General features: G+C 34.4%; 1 protein-coding gene and 1 pseudogene across 2 annotated transcripts in view; both read right to left on the bottom strand.

Annotated features, from left to right (window-relative positions):
- ZDHHC15 (zinc finger DHHC-type palmitoyltransferase 15) overlaps window positions 1-15,919 on the bottom strand; it is a 188,212-nt gene that overhangs the window by 116,089 nt on the left and 56,204 nt on the right. The window lies entirely within an intron of this gene.
- LOC109260786 (nucleosome assembly protein 1-like 1) lies at window positions 1,651-4,309 on the bottom strand (annotated as a pseudogene).

The raw sequence follows: 15,919 nt of genomic DNA, 5'->3' as shown, positions 1-15,919 counted from the left end.
AACATAATTCTGGACTTCAAGCTGTATTACAAAGTTGTAATCATCAAGACAGTATGGCTCTTGCACAAAAAGAGATACATAGATCAATGGAAAAGAAGAGAGAACCCAGAAATGGACTCACAAATATATGGCCAACTAATCTTTGACAAAACAGGAAAGAATATCCAATGGCAAAAAAGATAGTCTCCTTAGCAAATGGTGTTGGTAAAACTGGACAGCAACATGCAGAATAATGGACCTGAACCACTTTTTACACCATACACAAAAATCAAACTTAAAATGGATGAAAGACCTAAATTTGAGACTGAAAACCATCAAAATCCTAGAGGAGAAAACAGGCAACAACCTCTTTGACCTCGGCTATAGAACTTCTTACTGGACATGTCTCCAGGGGCAAGGGAAACAAAAGCAAAAGTGTACTATTTGGACCTCATCAAGAAAAAACAGCTTCTGCACAGTGAAGGAAAGAGTCAACAAAATCAAAGGCAATTGATGGAATGGGAGAAGATATTTGCAAATGACATATCTGATAAAGGGTTAGTATCTAAAATCTATAAAGATCTTATCAAACATAAAACCCCAAAACAAATAATCCAGTGAAGAAATGGGCAGAAGGCATGAGCACACACTTTTACAAAGAAGACATCCAGATAGCCAACAGACACATGAAAAGATGCTCAACATCACTTATCATCAGGGAAATACAAATCAAAACCCCAATGAGATACCACCTCACATTTGTCAGAATGGCTAAAATTAAGTCAGGAAACAACAGATATTGGCGAAGATGCAGAGGAAGAGGAGCCCTTTTGCACTGCTAGTGGGAATACAAACTGGTTCAGTCACTCTGGAAAACATTATGGAGGTTCCTCAAAAAATTACATATAGAGCTACCCTAGGGCCCAACAATTACACTACTAGGTATTTATCCAAAGATTAAAAAATGCTGATTCGAAGGGGCACATGCACCCCAATGTTTATAATAGCACTATCAATGGTAGCCAATTTATGGAAAGAGCCTAAATGTACATTAACTGATGAATGGATGAAGAATATGTGGTATATATACACGATGGAATATTACTCAGCAATAAAAAAGAATTAAATTTTGCCACTTGCAACAATGTGGATGGAACTAGAATGTATTATGCTAAATGAAATAAAGTCAGTCAGAGAAAGATAAATATCATATGAGTTCACTTATATGGGGAATTTAAGAAAGAAAACAGATGAACATAGGGGAAGGGAAGTAAAAATAAAATCAAAACAGAGTGGGTGGCAAACCATAACAGACTCTTAAATGCAGAAAACAAACTGAGGGCTGTTGGAGGATTGTTGAGTCAGGGGATGATCTAAATGGGGGATGGGTATTAAGGAGGGCACCTGTTGGGATGAGCACTGGGTGTTATATGTAAGTGACGAATCACTAAATTCTACTCTTGACACCATTATTACAATATATGTTAACTAACTTTGATTAAATAAAAAATGAGGCTTAACCTCTGAAAATAGGCTTTCTTCAACTCCCAGTAGTAACCAATAACCACACTATGAGTTTTTCTTTTTTTTTTTAATGTTTATTTTTGAGAGAGAGAGAGAGAGAGAGAGAGAGAGAGAGAGAGAGAGAGAGAGAGAGAGAGAGAAAGACACAGAGCGTGAATGGTGGAGGGGCAGAGAGAGAAGGAGACACAAAATCCAAAGTAGGCTCCAGGCTCTGAGCTGACAGCACAGAGCCAACACGGGGCTCAAACTCACAAACTCTGAGATCATGACCTGAGCTGAAGTCAGATGTTCAAACGACTGAGCCACCCAGGCACCCCAAGTTAGGTTTCTTATCATTTCCTTTCTAGGTTTCTTACTATTTCACTTAAAATACAAAAATCCATTTATAATCTAAGTTATCAGTTGTGGTCTTAATTGAGATTCTTAACCATATATTTATCTTGACAAATTTTGTTTTTGTTTTTTAAGTAATGATTTGTCTTAGGCAAATACTTTGTATAACAGGGTAATGAAAGGCCCACCTAGTGCAAGCAAACTTAAACCCAATTCAACTACCGCTGAAAAAAATACTTTGGTTCTTCAGGGGAAATCATTAGCAAAACAATAAATAAAACTCTTTCTTTTACCAGTTCTGTAACTTTTATAGCTGTACTCTAAAATCTTTGTTATGTGATAAAAATTACTCCAGAAGAATCAAATCATGTACTAATGAATGAACATGCGTGAAAGAAATTGTGCAATCAATACATCTGACAGAAAAACTATAGTTAAAATGTTAAGTAGAACAAATTGGTCCTGAAAATTTTTAGTTCCTTTCCTTTAAAAAATTACTGATTCTTCCAAGAAAATACAAAACCATAAGGCTGTAAGTAAATAATAGTTGTGTTTAGGCTATTACAGTGCAGGTTATCCTTAAGGCCACATATATCCTGCTTCACTGCTGCCTGCACTTTGCTGGGTTTTGATCTTTTTTTTTTCAAGTCATAGTCTGGATAATTTTCCTTATCTCCTTCTTCTTCCCCTTCCTCATCTGCTTCTTCATCAAAATCATCATCATCATCATCTTCAAGAGCTTCCTTAGTAAAGTATAACACTGATCTTGGGATTATATGCTCATGTAAAAAGTGACCAATTTCAGTCTGCAGCAAGGATAGCTTCAGCAGCAGCATCCAGATCTCCACTCTTCAGAACTTCAAGAGGGGCAAAAAAAATTAAAGAAAGAGTCATTTGAAACTGTTTTGGTCACAATACGAACTATCCCACGTCCCTGTGTTTCTGCTGCTTCTTAATGGTTTTCAAAGTGATACTCTTTCCTTTTTTTCCAATCTGGCATCCTGTACAACCCATAATTTCTGGTCTATCAAAAGAAAAGGGATCAGAATCATCCGCTTCTGACCTCATCCTCTATATCTTGTCAACACTTTATTTTTGAAATATTCATTGGGTTCAAAGTGAAATTCTAAGACAAAACTCATCTGCTGGTCAGCATCTGAGAACTTCACTTTACTATCTTTCAAGTGCTTTAGAACAGGTTCAACATGCTCCTGAGCCATATCACTGAGCAAGTCAACATTCTTAAAAACAATCAACCAGAATTCAGGAATTCCCTTGGGGTCTTCTTTTTCTTCAACCTTTTCCTCATCTTTAATCTTGGCTTTTTCTTTCAGCTCCTCAGAAATTTCATCCTCCTCATGTGGTTTCCATTCAAATTCTTCTTCTATAGGTTCATAAATTGCATTAATGATCTCAAATCAGTTATCAAATAGAGGCTGATAGAGAACAGCATAGTATCTTTCAAGATCATGAACTTCCTCATGGAATTTGGTTTCTATCTGTGCACATTTAACTTGAAGGTTTTTGAGAACATTCACTCGTCTTTTAACTACCCTAGGCAAGTTGTCAATTTCTGCTGTGTTGAAGTAAGAACTCCAAATATCGGTGGTGAGAATGGGGAGCCAATTGGCTGGAGCTGGCCAGGCAGTGACTCAGGGTGGCAGAGGGAGGAGCAGGAGGTTGTTCCACAAGCAGATAATCCTAAAAAAGTCATCAATATTTTATAGTTTTCAGAGTACAAGTCTTTCACCTCCTTGGTTAAATTTTTTTATTGTGTGTGTGTGTGTGTGTGTGTGTGTGTGTGCGATTGTAAATGGAATTATTTTTTTTATTTCTCTGCTACTTTGTTATTAGTGAATAAACATGCTATCAATTTCTTGGTATTAATTTTTTTGTCCTGCAACTTCACTGAGTTCATTTATTATTTCTGGTAGTTTTTGGTGGAGTTTTTTTTGGGTTTTCTATATATTGTATTATGTCAGCTATAAATAGTGACCATTTACCAATATGGATGCTTCTTATTTCTTTTTCTTGCCAGATTGCTGTGGCTAGGACTTCCAGTACTGTGTGGAATAAAAGTTGCAAGACTGGACATCTTTGTCTTGTTCCTGCTTTTAGAGAAAAAGCACTCAATTTTTCACCATTGAGTATGATGTTAGCTGTGGGTATTTCATACATAGCCTTTACAACGTTGAGGTATGTTCCCTCTAGATTCACTTTGTTGAGACTTTTTATCATGAACAGATGTTTGATTTTTGTCAAATGCTTTTTCTGCATCTATTGAGATCATATGATTTATATCCTTTGTTTTGTTGATGCAGTATATCACATTGATTGATTTGCAAATATTGAACCATTCTTACATCCCCAGAATAAATCCCACTTGATTGTAGTGAATGATCTGTTAATGTATTGTTGAATGCAGTTTGATAATATTTTGTTGAGGATTTTTACATCTCTGTTTGTCAAGCATATTGGCCTACAGTTTTCTCTGTTTGTGGTATCTGTCTGCTTTTGGTATCAGGGTAATGCTGATCTCATAGAATGTATTTGCAAACTTTCCTTCCTCTTCTATTTTTTGGAAAAGTTTGAGGAGAATAGATATTAATTCTTCTTTAAATGTTTGGTAGAATTTACCTGTGAATCCATCTGATCCTGTACTTTTAATTTTGGGTAGTTTTTGATTACCAATTCAATTTTTTACTAGTAATTGATCTGTTGAGATTTTGTTTCTTTATAATTTAGTTTTGGAAGATTGTATGTTTTTAGGAATTTATTCATTTCTTCTAGATTGTCCAATTTGTTGGCATATAATCTTTCATAGTATTCTTTTGTAATCCTTTGTAACAACTGGTGAGTCTGGCTAAGGGTTTACTAATTTGGTTTATCTTTTCAAAGAACCAGCTCTTGATTTTGTAAATCTTTTCTATTGTTTTTTTTTCTCTATTTCATTTATTTCTGCTCTAATCTTTATTTCCTTCATTTTACTAGCTTTGCGTGTTCTCCTTTTACTACTTCCTTTAGGTATATGGTTAGATTGTTTATTTCAGCTTTTTCTTGTTTCATGAGATAGACCTGTATTACTATACATTTTACTCTTTATAATTGTTTTCACTGTGTCCCAAAGATTTTCGGCTATTGTGTTTTCATTTTTATCTGTTTCCATATTTTTGTGTCGTTTTCTTTGATTTCTTCATAAATCCATTGGTTGCTTAGTACCATTTTGGTTAGCCTTCATGTATTTGTGGGTTTTTTTCGAGTTTTTTTCCCTGTGATTGATTTCTAGTTATATACTATGGTGGTTGGAAAAGGTGTATGGTGTGATTTCAATTTTCTTAAATTTATTGAGACCTGTTTTTTGGCCTAACATGTGATCTATTCTGGAAAATGTTCCATGTGCACTTGAAATAATGTATATTCTGTTGTTTTTGGATGGAATGTTCTGTATATATCTGTTATATCCATCTGATCTAATGTGTTATCCAAGAGCTCAGTTTCTGTATTGATTTTCTGCTTGAATGATCTATCTATTGATGTAAGTGTGGTGTTAAAGTCTCCTACGATTATATTGCCATCAATTTCTCTCCTTATGTATGTTAATATTTTCTTTATGTATTTAGGTGCTCCAATGTTGAGTGTGTAAATATTTATAATTGTTATATCCTCTTACTGGATTGTCGCCTTTATCATTATGTAATACTCTTCTTTGTATTTTGTTATAGTCTTTGTTTTAAAGTCTATTTTGCATGATGCAAGTATTGCTATCCTGGTTGTTTTTCACTTCCAATTGAATGGTAAGTGTTTTTCTATTTCCTCACTTAAGTTTGTTTGCGTTCTTACTTTTGTAAGTTTATTTATTTACTTTAAGAGAGAGAGAGAGAGGGAGAGAGAGAGCAAGCAGGGGATGGGCAGAGAGAGGAAGAGGATCCCAAGGAGGCTCCCCACTGTCAGCATAGAGTCCAATGCAGTGCTTGAACTCATGAACCATGAGATCGTGCCCGGAGCTGAAACCAAGAGTCAGAAGCTTAACCAACTCAGATACCCAGGCACCCCTGTATGTGTCTTTAGATTTGAGATGATACACCACTGAATCTTGCCCTAACCTTAACCTCTGCAATAATTACAAAGAACTCATACTTTCTACTTTATACATTTCTATATTGTTTACATTTTGTGAGGTTCTATTACTCATAATCGAGAAAAACAATAAAATTTTATTTTTTAACTTTATCACTGGGGAAACATTAAATAAATCATAGTATATGTATACTATTGCATATCCTGAGATTAAAAAATGAAATACATTGTTATATGTTAACATAGAAAGAAATCTATATTATTAAGTGAGAAAAGTAGGTCATAGAATAATATGCACAGTATAATCCAGTTAAAAAAATAGAAGTCTATACAAATATACACATCTGTACTCATATGTTTGTATGTAAAAACAGAAAAAGATCGATGATACAAATCAAAGTAAATATGGTAGTTATCTATAAATAGTGATGGGTAGGAGGCAGTATGAGGAGGACTTAAATTTTTTATTTTATATATTTTTATATTGTTTAAATATTCAGTAAGCATTTTTGTAACAAAATTATTAATGCTAGTTATATTATTAATCATTCTTAATATAATAACTAAAGTTATAATTATACTGAAATTAACATAACATTCTTTTAGAAGAGGGTTAACCTCTAAAGAGGGCTTCATTTGGTCCCCAAACCCACATTACATAGTAATTTTACAATAATGAGTATAAAATAGGCTATTATTAAGAGCACTAAAATAACTGCTCAAAACCTAATTAAGGATTTCCTGTGCAGTATGAAAGTAAGGATAAAAGATCATACTGTGGCCCAAGCATTTCCCTCTCAGTGCCCTCTTACTTTCCTGGTGTCTAATATATGACCAATAAATCAAAATTCATATAATTAAGAAGTAGACACGAAGCACATACTTCCATGCTCTGGGTTTTCAAATGGAAACCTTATAAATAAGTTCTTATATTAACTTGTTAGGGCTATGATAACAAAGTCTACAGACTGAATGGCTTAAACAACAGAAATTTACTTTCTCACAATTTTGGAGGCTAGAAGTCCAACATTAAGGAATTGGCAGGGTTGGTTTCTTCTGAAGCTTTTTTTCTTGGCTTGTAGATGGCCATCTTCCTGTGTCCTCACATGGTCTTTAGAATTGTGTGTCTGTGTCCTAATATCCTCTTTTTATAAGGACACAAGTCATAATGATTAGGGCTCACCCTACTGACCTCATTTGAAGGTAATTACCTCTTTAAAAAACCTATCTCTAAATACATTCACAGTCTGAGGTAGTGGGGGTTGGGATTTCAACATATAAATGTCAGGAGGACAAAATTCAGCCCACAGAAGTTCAAGTATTTAGGAATTACATCTATTTCTAAAAAAGTAAATAACTACAAGTATCTTTAACTTTAAAAGGGAAAACCAGAGAATTTAATATGCAAGCTACTATGCAAATGAATTCTCAAAGGATGAGTGAAACTTTTGCTTAAAACAATTAATGGACATTTTCCAAGATAAGCAACTATGGTAAATATGTTACTTTTGATTATATGTGGATTTTCTGACAGATTGTGCCTGATCTCATTCCTAAATTCATTCCCTATCCTCACCTATCCTTGGATCCTACTAAATTTCTTAAATTGAGCACATCTCAGATCCTCACATCAAGATTTTCAAAATACAGATACTATGATGCTGAAAAGATCATCTAAGAAACACAGTCTTATTAAAGCAAAATTATTATTATGGGCCTTGTTTCTAGTATGATCTATTGAAAAAGATATGCACTCATGTCTTAAAAAATAAGTAGTGAGTCCTGTATAATCAAGGATTATATAGTAAATAATATTCTGGACTGTCATTGATCTGGGCTTTAGTTCTTTCTGTACACTAGAAACAATCTGATTAGGTCAACATATGTTACTTCTTTTGATCTCAGTTGTTCTACTTACAAAATATGAGTGCAGGGCTTTTTACAATATATTTATAAAGGTAGGAATTATCGGCCTAGAATATATTATGCTTCTTAGAAGAAAGATCTTTTAGGTCCTTCCCAATGTTAATAACAATAACAATAATAGTATCTACTACTATTTATTTTGTACTTACTATATATCAGGCACTATGCCAAGAGACTTATATACATCATCTTATTTTAGTGCTCTACACACCATGTAAGACAATTACTTTTGGGAGCCTGGGTGGCTCAGTCATTAAGCACCTGACTTTGGCTGAGGTCATGATCTCACAGTTTGTGAGTTTGAGTCCCACATCGGGTGAGCACAAGCCCCACTTTGGGAGAGCTCTAGCCCCGCTTTGGGTGAGCATCAGCCCCACTTTAGGTGATCTCGAGTCCCGCTTTGGGTGAACACTAGCCCTGTTTTGGGTGAGCCCTGCTTCTCTCTCTCTCTCTCTCTCTCTCTCTCTCTCTCCCTCTCTTTGCCCCTCCTTGGATTCTCTCTCTCTCTCTCTCTCAAAAAAGAAGAAGACAGTTACTTTTAGAACAATTTTACAGATGAAGAAATTGAAACTTAGTGAGGTTAAGTTCCCAAAGGTCATATATTATATATTGAATGGCAAAATCAAGATTTGATCCTGGGTACATCTAACACCAAAGTCTGTGCTTATTTGCTGCTGTTACAATGCTCTTATTGAATTGGAGATTGGAATTTATCAGAAACTGTATTAATTCCCTGGCTATGTCATGAAAAATTATCACAAACTGGGTGGCTTAAATAAATTTATTCTCTCATAGTTCTGGAGACTAGAACAAGGTCATATTCCCTCTGAATATGAATTCTTCCAGGGGAGAATCATTCCTTGCCTCATCCTAACTTCTGGTGATTCTTCGCAATAGTTGGTGTTCTCTGGATTGTGACAACATACCTCCAATTTCTGCCTTTGTCTTGACATGGCTATCTTCTCTCTGTGTGTATCTGTGTATATAAATATCCCTTTTCTTATAAGGACACCAGTCGTAGGGCCAATCCTAATGCTGTATGGTCTCATCTTGATTTAGATTAAATCTGCAAGGATGATATTTTTAAATAAAATCACATTTATTGGTTTTGGATGGTCATAAATTTTGGAGGGAGCTCTTCAGTGCAGCAAAGGAACCATTAACTAGACAAGAAATGGAAACACTTTTGCTGTATGTTTGAATATGGTTTTCTTAAGATGTGGAGGCTGAACAAAAGGCTATGTGATTTGAGGTCTTCATTTATTTGCCAGTAATATTTTCTTTGCCAATGCCAAATAATGTTCCTACTGGTAGTCATATGCTGTATTGTATTCTACTTTAATAGTGCAGTATAAATTGAAACAGATTCACAGGGTTAGAAGGGACCATAGATATTCATTAGGCCTCTTGGTCAGAGTCTAGGCAAGGCTCACTGATTCATGCCAGATACTTGAGTGTCTAATACTTTCTGAAAAATAAATTTCATAGTGTCTCCTTGTAACCTGTCCTAGAGTTTAGAAGTTCTTTCCAAGTCTAACTTTCTTCTGGCTACAGTCAAATCTAAATTTAGCCATCAAAAAGAATGGAATCTTGCCATTTGCAACTATGTGGATGGAGCTAGAGCATATTATGTTAAGTGAAAAAAAATCAGAGAAATAAAAATACCTTATTATTTCACTCATATGTGGAACTTAAGAAACAAAACAGATTAGGGCACCTGGGTGGCTCAGTTGGTTAGGCATCCGACTTTGGCTCAGGACATGATCTTGTAGTTCATGAATTTGAGCCCCGGGTCAGGCTCTGTGCTGACAGCTTAGAGCCTGGAACCTGCTTCATATTCTGTGTCTCCCTCTCTCTGCCCATCCCCCTCTCACACTCTGTCTCTATCTCTCAAAAATAAATAAACATTAAAGATTTTTTAAAAAGGAAACAAAACAGATGAGCAGAGGGGAAAAAAGAGAGAGAGGCAAACCATAAAATAGTTTATTAACTATAGAGAAAAAACAGGGTTGCTGGAGGGGAGGAGGGCAAGGATATGGGTTAAATGGGTGATAGATATTAAGAAGGATACTTGTTGTTTTGTAAGTGGTGAATCACTATATTGCACATACATATTACACTGTATGTTAACTGGAATTTAAATAAAAACCTGAAATAAACAAAAATCATACACTGTGACAACAGAAGACCCCAAATAGACAAAGTAATCTTGAAAAAGGAAAACAAAACTGGAGGTATCACAATCCCATACTTCAAGTTATATTACAAAGCTGTAGCAATCAAAACAGTATGGTACTGGCACAAAAATAGACACACAGATGAATAGAATAGAAAGCCCAAAAATAAACCCACATTATATGGTCAATTAATCTTCAACAAAGCAGGAACAAATATCTGAAAAGAAGAAGGAGAGACTTTCCCAGAGGGGAAGTGTGAGGGAGGATTGGTCAAAAAGGTATAAAAGAAAAAGAATCATACATTGTGGTGACATAATCTAAAGAGCTCAAATCCTGGTAACTGGATTAATGATACTAGGAAGGCTCTGGGCTGAGTTGAGCTTACACTCAAATGACACCCTACACTAGTGTGGTTGAGTTCACTGATAACACACAAAAAATGAAGATATAGTACTTTGGACACTAAATAAAAGAGCAATTGAGCATCATGTTTCTCATTAAGGAGCTCAACTAAGCAAATAAGGGAGTTGTAGATGGAAAACTAAAAGACAAATGCAGGTTTACTTAAGAGTCTGAACTTTGAATTCAGATAGTGATGGGTTTGAATACTCCCAATTACTAGCTGGATGACCCGGGATAATTTAAATTTTCTAGATTTTAGTTTATTACACAATAAAATAGATTTAAGAGTGTCTACATCACTGTATTGCTGTAAGTACTAAAGGACTTAATGTATATACAATACTTAACATAGTAAGTGAATAATAAATGGTAGTTTGTAATAATAATAATTTTATTAATATTTTATATTAATAAAATTAATATATTAATTATTATTATTATTATTATTATTATTATGACAGAGCATAAGTTAATCCCTCTTCCAACATGTCTTCAAAGCATATTATGGAAAACTATCTTTATTGGCTAAAATTAACAACACAAGAATCAACAGATGTTGGTGAGGAAGCAGATAAAGGGGATCCCTCTTAAACTGTTGGTGGAATGCAAACTGGTACAGCCACTCTGGAAAACAGTATAGAGGTTCCTCAAAAAAGTTAAAACTAGAACTACCCTATGACCCAGCAAATGTACTACTAGGTATTTACACAGAGGATACCAAAATATTAACTCAAAGGGAGACATGTACCCAGATGTTCATAGCAGCATTATCTACAATAGCTAAATTATAGAAACAGCCCAAATATCCATCGACTGATGAATGGATAAAGAGGTGGTATATATATATATATATATATATATATATATATATATATATATACACATACACACACACATATATATATACACATACATATATAATGGAATATTACTCAGCCACAAAAAAGAATGAAATCTTACCATTTGCAGCAACAACATAGATGCAGCTAGAGGTTATAATGCAAAGCAAAATAACCTCAGTCAGATAAAGACAAATACCATAGATTTCACTCGTGTGTGGAATTTAAGAAACAAAACAGATGAATGTAGAGGAAGGGGGGAAAAGAGAAAAAATAAAACCATACAAGACTCTTAACTATAGAGAACAAGGGTTGAGGGTTGATGGAGGGGAGGTGGGAAGGGGATGGGCTAAATGAGTGATGGGTATTAAGGAGGGCACTTGTTGTGTTAAGCACTGAATGTTATATGTAACTGATGAAACACTAAATTCTACTCCTAAAACCAATATTACACTATATGTTAACTAACTAGAATTTAAATAAAAATTTGAAAAAAGAAAATGTTCATTATATATATATATATATATATATATATATATATATATGAATGATCTCTGACTTAAAGAACCATACATGAGAATAAGAGGCAACTCAAGACTTGCTCTAAGGCTATAACAATAGTAGCAAATATCTGCTGAGAAAAGTATGGCTTTTTTTTTTTACCACTGTTCTAAGTATTTTGCATGCAGTATCTCATTAAATTCTCACAATAACTCTATGAAATAGGTAGTATTTTATTCCACATGTAAATAAAGTGGGAAACAGAAGTTTGAATAATTTAGTAGGAACTGCTGGTGCCAGGATTGGAATTTAGAGAGGATAGTTCCAGAACCCAGACTTTTAACTACTATGTTCTATTGTCTTCCCACCACTCTGCTCTGTTGCCTCTATAGCCAACACCTCTCTTAAATGAGTGATAATATGAATGGATGTTGTACTTTGTCAAATGCTCTTTCTGCTTCTATTGAAATGATCATATGATTTTCATTCTTTTTATTAATGTAGTATATTATATTGATTGATTTGCGAATGATGAACCACACTTGCAACCCAGGAATAAATCCCACTTGATTGTGGTGAATCATTTTAAAAAATATATTGTTGGATTCGGTTTGCTAGTATTTCACTGAAGAATTATGCATTCATGTTCAACAGGAATATTGGCCTCTAGTACTCCTTTTTAGTGGAGTCCTTAGCTGATTTTGGTATCAAGGTAATGCAGTTGATAAAGTACAACATCCATTCATGATAAAAACTTTCAACAAAGTAGTTTTAGAAAAAATATCCTTCAACATCATAAAGGCGATATAAGAAAAACCTACAACTTGTATCATGCATAATGAGGAAAAACTAAGAGATTTTTCTCTACAGTCAGGAAAAAGGCAGGGATGTCCACTCTCACACTGTTATTTAACAGTACTGGAAGGCTTAGCCATAACAATTAAAAAACAAAATGAAATAAAAGGCAACCAAATTGATAAGAAAGAAGTAAAACTTTCACTATTTGTAAATGACATGATACTCTATGTAGAAAACCCAAAAGACTCCACCCAAAACTGCTAGACCTGACACATGAGTTCAGTAATCACAGAATATAAAATCAACATTGAGAAATCCATTACATTTCTATACACCAATAAGGAAGCAGCAGAAAGAGAAATTAAGATAACAATCTCAATTACAATTGCATCCAAAATAAGAAGATAACTAGGAATAAACCTAACCAAAGAGATAAGAGACCTATACTCAGAAAACTACAAAACACAGATGAAAGAAATTGAAGAGGATACAAAGATATGGAAAGATATTCTATGAGGATGAATTGGAAAAACAAATATTGTTAAAATATCTATACTATCCAAAGTAATCTACACATTTAATGCAATGCCTATCAAAACCCACCAGAATTTTTTTCACAGACCTAGAACAAATAATCTTGAAATTTGTATGGAATCACAAAAGACCACAAATAGCTAAAGCAAACTTGAAAAGGAAAAGCAAAGCTGGAGGCATCAGAAGTCTGGCCTTATGTTACAAAGCTGTAGTGATTAAAACAGTATGGTACTGGCACAAAAATAGACACATATATCAATGGAACAAAATAGACAACCCAGAAATGAATCCACAACTATATGGCCAATTAATCAACAAATCAGGAAAGGATATTCAATGTGAAAAAGACAGTCTCTTTAACAAAGGGTGTTGGGGAAATTAGACAGCAATATTCAAAAGAATGAAATTGGAACACTTTCTTATACCAAACACAAAAATAATTCAAAATGGATTAAAGACCTAAATGTGAGATCTGAAACCATAAGAAGCCTAGAGGAGAACACAGGCTGTAACCTGTTTGACATTGGCCATAGCAACTTCATTCTAGATATGTGTTCTGAGGCAAGGGAAATCAAAGCAAAAATAAACTATTGGGACTACAACAAAATAAAAATCTTCTGCAAAATGGAGACAATCACCAAAACTAGCAGGCAACCTATGGAATGGGAAAATATCGTTGCAAATGGCATACATGACAAGGGGTTAGTATCCAAAATCTATAAAGAACTTATAAAACTCAACACCCCCAAAATGAATAATCCAATTAGAAAATGGGAAGAAGACATGAATACATATTTTTTCAAGGAAGACATCTAGAGGGCCAATAGACATATGAAAAGATGCTCTACACTACTGACCATCAGGGTAATGCAAATCAAAACTAATATGAGATATCACCTCACATCTGTCAGAATGGCTGAAATCAACAACACAACAAATAACAGGTGTTAGCCAGGATGTAGAGTAAGGGGAACCCTCTTGCCCTGTTGGTGAAAATGCAAACTGGTACAGCCACTCTAGAAAACAGAATGGAGTTTCCTCAAAAGGTTAAAAATAGAACTACTCTACAATCCAGCAATTGCACTACTAGATATTTAATCAAAGAATACAAAAGTACTAATTCAAAGGCTTACACGCACCCTGATATTTATAGCAGCATTATCAACAATAGCCAAATTATTGAAACAGTCAAAGTGCCCAGTGGCTGGTGAATGGTTAAAAAAGATGTGGAATTCACTCTGGAAAACAGTATGGAGGATCCTCAAAAAGTTAAAAGTAGAAGTACCCTATGATCCAGCAATTGCACTACTAGGTATTTACCCAAAGGATATAAAAATACTGCTTCAAAGGGACACATGCACCCTAGTGTTTATAGCAGCATTATCAACAATAGGCAAGCTATGGAAAGAGTCCAAATATCCATCGACTGATTAATGGATACAGAAGATGTGGTGTGGTGTGTATACACACACACACACACACACACACACACACACACACACACTAGAACATTATCAGCCATTGAAAAGAATGAAATCTTGCCATTTGTAACAATGTGGATGGAGCTAGAGTGTATTATGCTAAACAAAATAAGTCAGTCAGAAAAAGACAAACACCTTATGATTTCACTCATGTGGAAATTAAGAAACAAAACAAACAAGCATAGGTAAAGAAAAAAAACAGAGAGGGAGAGGCAAAGCAAGAAACAGACTCTATAGTATAGGTTACACACGTGATGGGAATTAAGGAGTGCACTTGCTGTGATGGTCACTGGTATGGTATGAAAGTGTTGAATCACTATATTGTACATCTGAAACTAATACACTCTATGTGAACTAAGTGAAATTTAAATAAAAACTTAAAAAAAAAGAGTAAGGATGCTGGTGCCAAACTACCAGGGTTAAAATCCTGGCTTTATTATTTATTACCTGTGTGACCTTGAGCAAAACTCAGCCTTTTAGTGCCTTGGTCTCCTCAGTCAACAAGGCAGGATGAAACAAATACAAAAATACTAATTCAAAGGGATACATGCACCCCAATATTTGTAGCAGCACTATCTACAATAGCCAAATTATGGAAACAGCCCAAGTATCCATTGTCTGATGAATGGATAAAGAAAACGTGGTATATACATACAATGTAATATTCTCATCCATGAAAAAGAATGAAATATTGCCATCTGCAATGACATGAATGGAGCTAAAGAGTATTATACTATGTGAAATTAGAGAAAGACAAATACCATAGGATTTCACTCATATGTGGAATTTAAGAAATAAAACAAATGAGCAAAACTAAAAAAGAGAGAGAGAGGCAAAAAAAGAAACAGACTTAACTATAGACAGCAAACTGATGGTTTACAGAAGGGAGTTGGGTGGGGATGGGTTACATAAGTGATGAGGATTAAGGAGTGCAGTTGTGATGAGCATCATGTGTGGTATAAAAGTGCTGAATCACTACATTGTACACCCGAAACTAGTGTTACATGATACATTAACTAACTGGAATTTAAATAAAAACTTTTAAAAAAATAAAAGAAGAATTAATACCTATTCTTAAACTATTCCAAAAAGTAGAAAAGGAAGGAAAACTTCAAAATTCATTTGATGAATTCTATGAGGCCAGAATTATCCTGATACCAAAACCAGATAAAGACACCACTAAAAAAGAGAACAGGCCAATATCCCTGATGGATACAGGTGCAAAAATTCTCAACAAAATATTAATATTAGCAAACCCAACTCATCAATACATTAAAAAATATCATTCTCTATGATCAAGTGGGATTTATTCCTGGGATGCAAGATGATTGAATATTCACAAATCAAT

This window comes from Panthera pardus, unplaced genomic scaffold (assembly GCF_024362965.1).
Source record: "Panthera pardus isolate Hobbes unplaced genomic scaffold, ASM2436296v1 HiC_scaffold_27, whole genome shotgun sequence".
NCBI classification, from domain to species: Eukaryota; Metazoa; Chordata; class Mammalia; order Carnivora; family Felidae; genus Panthera; species Panthera pardus.
This window is presented reverse-complemented; position numbering and strand designations above follow the sequence as displayed.